The sequence below is a fragment of the Chiloscyllium plagiosum genome, unplaced genomic scaffold (assembly GCF_004010195.1).
Source record: "Chiloscyllium plagiosum isolate BGI_BamShark_2017 unplaced genomic scaffold, ASM401019v2 scaf_2699, whole genome shotgun sequence".
In the NCBI taxonomy this organism is placed as follows: domain Eukaryota; kingdom Metazoa; phylum Chordata; class Chondrichthyes; order Orectolobiformes; family Hemiscylliidae; genus Chiloscyllium; species Chiloscyllium plagiosum.
The window spans coordinates 2066-11309 of NW_025206218.1; the positions used below are offsets into that span (position 1 = coordinate 2066).

Below are 9244 nucleotides of genomic sequence, written 5' to 3' on the forward strand. Positions count from 1 at the left end.
AAGGATAGCTGGTCGTGTCGTTTTGTGGCTAATTGATGTTCATGGATGTGGATCGTTAGCTGTCTTCCTGTTTGTCCTATGTAGTGTTTTATGCAGTCCTTGCATGGGATTTTGTACACTACATTGGTTTTGCTCATGCTGGGTAACGGTCCTTCGTTCTGGTGAGTTGTTGTCTGAGAGTGGCTGTTGGTTTGTGTGCTGTTATAAGTCCTAGTGGTCGCAGTAGTCTGGTTGTCAGTTCTGGTATACAGGAAAGCCACACACACAGACCAAGTCCTGAACTATGAAAGCAACCACCCCAACACACACAAACAAAGTTGCACCAAGACACTATTCAAAAGGGCCACAACACACTGCAGCACACCAGAACTGCAAAGAGAGGAAGAGGAACACCTGTACAAGGTATTCGCCAAAAACGGATATCCGCGCAATTTCATCAACAGATGCCTAAAAGAAAGACAACGGAACGAGGACATGCCGCAACCCAAAGGACTAGCCACACTACCATACATCAGGAGCATTCCAGAACTTCAGAACCTAACTGCACTGAGCGCAGATCAGAGTCAACCACATTGCTGTGGGTCTGGAATCACATGTAGGCCAGAACAGCTAAGGATGTCTGATTTCTTTCCCTAAAGTACATTAGTGACCCTTTCATCTGGGCAAGATGTCCATAAGCTTAAGAACAACTTGCATTTATGTGGCATCTTTACGGTAAAAAAACTACCTTCACAGCAAGGTTCCCAAATAATTAAGGTGATATGAGAGCACGTGGCTAAGTCAGGCATAGAGGTTCAAAGGAGCATCTTAAAGGGGAGAGAAGTAAAGAGGGCATGAGGTTTAGTGAGTGAATTCCAGAGCTTGTGGCCGAAGCAATTGAAGGACCAGCCGCCGAGGCAGGAAATGCACAAAAAGCCAAAATTGGTGGACTGCAGCGATCTCAAAGAGTGCAGACCTGGATACGAAATCAATGCAGAGTGGTGTTCCCTCTGACTGCACGCATGTTTCAGCCTACATCAGGTCTGTGAGAGTATTAAGGAATGGCTCCATGAATATTTCTGAAGGAAGAAGTGTGTACAGTAGTGTTAAGCAAGTGGGTGAAAGGTTAACAACTGGATGCAAATTTGATGTAACAATCTGAGCGGCCATGATGTTAATGAGGGCAGAGTGACCTACACTTCTCCTCATTCATGTCTTCATATGTAGACAAGACAGTGGCATTATTAAACCCACAACAGTGGCATTATTAAACCCACAACAGTGGCATTATTAAACCCACAACAGTGGCATTATTAAACATGCAACTGTGGTATTATTAAACTCAGAAGAGTGGCATTATTAAACCCACAACACTGGCATTGCTTAACCCACAACATTGGCATTATTAAACCCACAACATTGGCATTATTAAACCAACATTGGCATTGCTCAACCCACAACATTGGCATTATTAAACCCACAACAGTGGCATTATTAAACCCACAACAGTGACATTATTAAACCAACAACAGTGGCATTATTAAACCCACAACAGTGGCATTATTAAACCCACAACAGTGACATTGCTCAATCCACAACAGTGGCATTATTAAACCCACAACAGTGACATTATTAAACCCACAACAGTGGCATCATTAAACCCACAACAGTGGCATTGCTCAACCCACAACAGTGACATTATTAAACCCACAACAGTGACATTATTAAACCCACAACAGTGGCATTGCTCAACCCACAACACTGGCATTATTAAACCCAAAACAGTGACATTATTAAATCCACAACAGTGACATTGTTAAACCCACAACAGTGACATTATTAAACCCACAACAGTGACATTATTAAACCCACAACATTGGCATTGCTCAACCCACAACAGTGACATTATTAAACCCACAACAGTGACATTGCTCAACCCACAACACTGGCATTATTAAACCCACAACAGTGACATTATTAAACCCACAACAGTGGCATTATTAAACCCACAATAGTGACATTGTTAAACACACAACAGTGGCATTATTAAACCCACAACAGTGACATTATTAAACCCACAACACTGGCATTATTACAACCACAACAGTGACATTATTAAAACTACAACAGTGGCATTATTACAACCAAAACAATGGCATTATTAAAACCCACAACAGTGGCATTATTAAACCCACAACAGTGACATTATTAAACCCACAACACTGGCATTATTACAACCACAACAGTGGCATTATTAAAAATACAACAGTGGCATTATTACAACCAAAACAATGGCATTATTAAAACCCACAACAGTGGCATTATTAAACCCACAACAGTGACATTATTAAACCCACAACACTGGCATTATTACAACCACAACAGTGCATTATTAAAACTACACCAGTGGCATTATTACAACCAAAACAATGGCATTATTAAAACCCACAACAGTGGCATTATTAAACCCACAACAGTGACATTATTAAACCCACAACACTGGCATTATTACAACCACAACAGTGCATTATTAAAACTACACCAGTGGCATTATTACAACCAAAACAATGGCATTATTAAAACCCACAACAGTGGCATTATTAAACCCACAACAGTGACATTATTAAACCCACAACACTGGCATTATTACAACCACAACAGTGCATTATTAAAACTACACCAGTGGCATTATTACAACCAAAACAATGGCATTATTAAAACCCACAACAGTGGCATTATTAAACCCACAACAGTGACATTATTAAACCCACAACACTGGCATTATTACAACCACAACAGTGCATTATTAAAACTACACCAGTGGCATTATTACAACCAAAACAATGGCATTATTAAAACCCACAACAGTGGCATTATTAAACCCACAACAGTGACATTATTAAACCCACAACACTGGCATTATTACAACCACAACAGTGGCATTATTAAAAATACAACAGTGGCATTATTACAACCAAAACAATGGCATTATTAAAACCCACAACAGTGGCATTATTAAACCCACAACAGTGACATTATTAAACCCACAACACTGGCATTATTACAACCACAACAGTGCATTATTAAAACTACACCAGTGGCATTATTACAACCAAAACAATGGCATTATTAAAACCCACAACAGTGGCATTATTAAACCCACAACAGTGACATTATTAAACCCACAACACTGGCATTATTACAACCACAACAGTGCATTATTAAAACTACACCAGTGGCATTATTACAACCAAAACAATGGCATTATTAAAACCCACAACAGTGGCATTATTAAACCCACAACAGTGACATTATTAAACCCACAACACTGGCATTATTACAACCACAACAGTGCATTATTAAAACTACACCAGTGGCATTATTACAACCAAAACAATGGCATTATTAAAACCCACAACAGTGGCATTATTAAACCCACAACAGTGACATTATTAAACCCACAACACTGGCATTATTACAACCACAACAGTGCATTATTAAAACTACACCAGTGGCATTATTACAACCAAAACAATGGCATTATTAAAACCCACAACAGTGGCATTATTAAACCCACAACAGTGACATTATTAAACCCACAACACTGGCATTATTACAACCACAACAGTGGCATTATTAAAAATACAACAGTGGCATTATTACAACCAAAACAATGGCATTATTAAAACCCACAACAGTGGCATTATTAAACCCACAACAGTGACATTATTAAACCCACAACACTGGCATTATTACAACCACAACAGTGCATTATTAAAACTACACCAGTGGCATTATTACAACCAAAACAATGGCATTATTAAAACCCACAACAGTGGCATTATTAAACCCACAACAGTGACATTATTAAACCCACAACACTGGCATTATTACAACCACAACAGTGCATTATTAAAACTACACCAGTGGCATTATTACAACCAAAACAATGGCATTATTAAAACCCACAACAGTGGCATTATTAAACCCACAACAGTGACATTATTAAACCCACAACACTGGCATTATTACAACCACAACAGTGCATTATTAAAACTACACCAGTGGCATTATTACAACCAAAACAATGGCATTATTAAAACCCACAACAGTGGCATTATTAAACCCACAACAGTGACATTATTAAACCCACAACACTGGCATTATTACAACCACAACAGTGCATTATTAAAACTACACCAGTGGCATTATTACAACCAAAACAATGGCATTATTAAAACCCACAACAGTGGCATTATTAAACCCACAACAGTGACATTATTAAACCCACAACACTGGCATTATTACAACCACAACAGTGGCATTATTAAAAATACAACAGTGGCATTATTACAACCAAAACAATGGCATTATTAAAACCCACAACAGTGGCATTATTAAACCCACAACAGTGACATTATTAAACCCACAACACTGGCATTATTACAACCACAACAGTGCATTATTAAAACTACACCAGTGGCATTATTACAACCAAAACAATGGCATTATTAAAACCCACAACAGTGGCATTATTAAACCCACAACAGTGACATTATTAAACCCACAACACTGGCATTATTACAACCACAACAGTGCATTATTAAAACTACACCAGTGGCATTATTACAACCAAAACAATGGCATTATTAAAACCCACAACAGTGGCATTATTAAACCCACAACAGTGACATTATTAAACCCACAACACTGGCATTATTACAACCACAACAGTGCATTATTAAAACTACACCAGTGGCATTATTACAACCAAAACAATGGCATTATTAAAACCCACAACAGTGGCATTATTAAACCCACAACAGTGACATTATTAAACCCACAACACTGGCATTATTACAACCACAACAGTGCATTATTAAAACTACACCAGTGGCATTATTACAACCAAAACAATGGCATTATTAAAACCCACAACAGTGGCATTATTAAACCCACAACAGTGACATTATTAAACCCACAACACTGGCATTATTACAACCACAACAGTGGCAGAGCCGTTGCAGTGAGCTGGGGTGTGAAATGGACAGTGAGTTGAAATAATCCCACACGCGGCTCATGTGCAACTTTCAATTTCCCAGAACCCACTGACTCAATCCCTGTGGCTCATGGGAATCTGACAGGACAGCGCCAGGCAAACACTCCTCACTAAAAACAATGGACCCACGGCAAACTCTTTCACATCGCGTCTCTTTCTGCTTCTGTCCCTGTCTCACATCCAGCACCCTCTGACCGTCCAGCTCCGAGATCAGTGAGCTGCTTGATACAAGCACAGGCAGATGGTGAAAATAATATTTACCTGGAAAGGAGGGCCAGTGAATGTAAGACACAAGGTATTGGGAAGCGATAAGCTTGCACACGGCTGAGTAAGAGGACACCAGCATCTCATATTCCTGATTTTCCCAGAGATTCATTCAGGAATGTGTACAGTGCAAGTTATCCCCAATCCCAATGTCCCAGTGGGTACCGCGTACAGGTACAGACAGATCGGGGAGAGTCAGTTCGACCCCTTCCAGGCACGGGTACATTTTGCAAATATTGTCCTGTCATTTCACAAACTGAGCTCATCGCAGCTGGACATAGAGGTCTCCAGCACAGAAAAGGTCCTTTGGCCCATCAAATCTGTGCTGGTCGAAGTCAAGCCCCGCCCCCCCAATGTTCTAGTCTCATTTCCAAACACTTGGCTCATAGCCTCCAAAGAAGTTGGCGATGGAAGTGTGCATCTCAGTGTGACTTAACTGCTCTGGGGGTATCTGCTTGTTCCACCCTGACAGGTAGTGGGTTGCAGATTCCCACCTGTCCCAATGTGGGTGAAATGTTTTTTTCTCTCCCACCAGTGATTTGAATCTTAAAGAAGAAACTGGGGAGCAATCTCCCTTTCTTTTTGACGACATTTCTCAACTGCAGTCGGCGGGATTCACACCTGCGTAAGGAAACCCCAATGGATTTCAAGTCCATTGCATTAACCACTCAGCCCACGACTACAGAACCACACTGGCAGCTTCATTTCCCAGGTCTCTCTCACTGTGGAGCTGAGAAAAAGTGAATCATTGCTGGTTTGTTTGAATTCGATCACTTCACAGGCTTCGAAAGGTTTAAATGTCTGTACATGGTGGATTTAAGTGTTTCATCCCGAAAGATGAAATGGGCATTCAGTTAAAAAGAAAAACACAAAATTTGCCAGGAGGAACTCAGCAGACCTGGAAGAATCTGTGGAAAAAGAATCAGAGACAACATTTCAGAACTTTAACAGAACTCTGTTTTCTCCCACAGGTCCTGCCACGACCTGCTGAGTTTCTCCAGCAGTTTATGTTTTTGTTTCAGATTCCCTACATCCGCAACCCTTTACGTTAACTATTCAAACAAACAGAAACCCTTGTGCGGTTCCTCACTGGATAAGATTTCCGATGTAGGGACATTTTCCTGACCCCATTAAAAATACGGAACTGGGCAACAAACAAAGCGGCTGGAGTGAGAACAGCAATCACTCCGTCCCAGGGTGGTCTCGAACCACCAACCTTTTGGTTAACAGCCGAACGCGCTGACCAATTGCGCCACAGAGGTAAAAACAATGACTGCAGATGCTGGAAACCTGATTTTGGATCAGTGGCGCTGGAAGAGCGCAGCAGTTCAGGCTAGTTCCAAACTTCCAGCTCAGCACTGTCCCCATGACTTGTCTTTTGCCCGAAGCGTTGATTTTGCTGCTCCTTTGATGCTGCCTGAACTGCTGTGCTCTTCCAGCACCACTGATCCAAAAATTGCGCCACAGAGACTAGTGAGTCAGTCGCTTGCACGATCCCATAAAGCAGGCTGTGAATGAATTCATCATTCACTCTGCCCCTTCCCGAATGACAATTGTCCTCGATCGGTTTTACTTTTCCAAAATAAAGCCTGGGCCATTCATTATGGAGACATGGGAAGAGTCTGATCCCACCCTCTACACACACAACCATGTCACCGGGAACCAGCTCTCCTGCACCGGGGCTGTCTCCCTTCGAGCCTGTCAGTGTCTTGTCTGTTCCAGAGTTTTCTCATTGTCCTGGAGCCGAGATGAGGTTTGGATTCCTGACGTGCAGGAATGAAAGACCTTTCAATGTCTCAGATCAGTTCGTGTCCCGACAATATCAGAGTCAGTGTTCCAGACCTGAAAGGAGGGGAAGGTGTCCAGACTGTCTTTGCGCAGTCAGACATTCTCCTCCGATTCCGCTTCCCAAAGAGTTTCTAAAGATGCAAAAAATCGGAGACTGGGATTTCTGCTTTGCCTCCTGAACATATTTCCACATGCCCGATGACAATATTATCCAAGATCTCTTCACAATCCTCCGCCCTGCACCATGTCCTGGAATGAATAGTTTCCATTTTGTGGAGAGATTCCCAAAGTTGGGAATGTTTTCTTTGGAGCAAAGAATGTTAACTGGAGATTTCCTGGGGCTGTTGACAATGATGGGAGAAGAAGCGGTGGGAATGGGCAGGTTAATGGTCTGGAGAACCGGTTGCCACTGACCACGGTCAGTTACCAGAGGACAGGGATTGAAGATATTTAATGAAAAGCAGCATTTGTGCAGAATAAACACAGAAAATACTGCAGCAAGTCAACGGGTCCAGCAGCATCTGTGGGAAGGTAAATAGAGCTGACGTTTTGAGTCAGGTACTTTTTTTGTTCAGATCAGAACTCGAGTTTCCTGCATGGCAACATGAGAATAGATAGGCCGATTGAGACGGGTCTTGTGAGGTTTGAGCGACAACGCAACCAACCGGAAGTCATTTAAAATCGACAGCGAAGGCAACATAGTCGGCAGGATTCAAACCTGCTCGGAAAAATCCCAAAGAGGGTCTCACCCATCACCTTAAGCATTCAGCCACGACGCAAAACACCAAAATTCAGCTTAACATGGAATGGTTTCAACTGGAAATGGGAGTGTTCAAACTGTCCTGTCCACGCCATGACCCCCATGTCTCCTGTTCCCCTGGATGTGATCAGAACGGAGCAGGCTGATGGGAGATTGAATTGAACTACACACATTTATGACAGATAGAGTGGGTGGAAAGGGTCCATTTCCATGTGTGTGAGATTCATAATCAGGGCCATGAATCGAGAAAGAAAGATGTTTTTTGTACTTTTATAGCGCCTTTCGCCAAGACCTGAAATACAGTCAATGGAGTACTTTTCAAGCAGATTTGTCATTTGGCAAATCTAATGTGCGAATCAGGGCACTTTATTTAACCAGAGGTCAAAAAAGAAAATGCTTGAAATTCTCACAACTGGCACTAGAGACACCAGTGAATTCATACTGTTATGAAGTTATTCTGTACATTTGAGAGAGAGTGAAAGCTGTTTTGCATTGCGAGCTTGCAGGCACCTGTCATGTGACTGACTAGCAGTCTCAGAGTGTACCGGAAAATTGAAAATATGGATCATTTGGCTGTGGAACAAATACCTGAGTTTTAGTTGCTATGCTGCAACCATTCGAATTTAATCAATCAGTTTACATTATGCCTCAGGATACTAAAACCCAATCCATTTTGAATTTATTATTTTGCTAATATCAAACCAATGACATTATCCAATGTTTGGGGCATAAAGAAGCAGGCAGTTTGAGAGTTAGCCAGAGAGACTAACTGTCATCAAGAGAGACTGCCATACAAAAACACTCTTGATCAAAGGTATCTTTTCATATGAAACATCTTTGTGACAAAAGATAGAAGATGACCAGGGAAATCTTCAGCTGAGAGATGCAGGATACTATAGACAACAGTCACTGTGTGGTTTTGAAATTAAGTTGTTATAATTTTAATATGGATGGTTATTGGAACAGTATATTGTTATAAAGTTGGAGGCAGATTACAAGCAGTTAAGAGAAAGGAGGCTTAGAGTTGTAAATAGTTGTTGTTTAATGTTCACTTTTTGAGTTAAAGAATAAAATAATATTTTTTCTTTAAATAGTGAAATTTGGGAGTTCTCTGTTACTCATACTTTAACAGATTACGAGGCAAGATGAGCTTTTCTGGGTATTTGGTTTAATTACAGAAGGGTTCACTGCTGTGTCATCATATACCCAACCTTAGGGGTTTGTTCTGCTCTGATATACACTGTTTGTTCTGCTCTGATATATACAGTGTAGACCAGAGGGCCTAATTTCAGGGTTGCCCATTTAAGAAACAGACGAGGAGGATGTTCTCTCTTTCAGCAGATAGCAAATCTGTGGATTTCTTTATAACAGAGGGCTGTCAAGGCTGGGTATGT

General features: G+C 41.2%; 1 non-coding gene across 1 annotated transcript; it reads right to left on the reverse strand.

Moving 5' to 3' along the window:
- Window positions 1-6490: 6490 nt before the first annotated feature.
- Window positions 6491-6564, reverse strand: trnan-guu. The gene has a single exon. It is a non-coding gene; the product is annotated as a tRNA-Asn (tRNA).
- Window positions 6565-9244: the final 2680 nt, after the last annotated feature.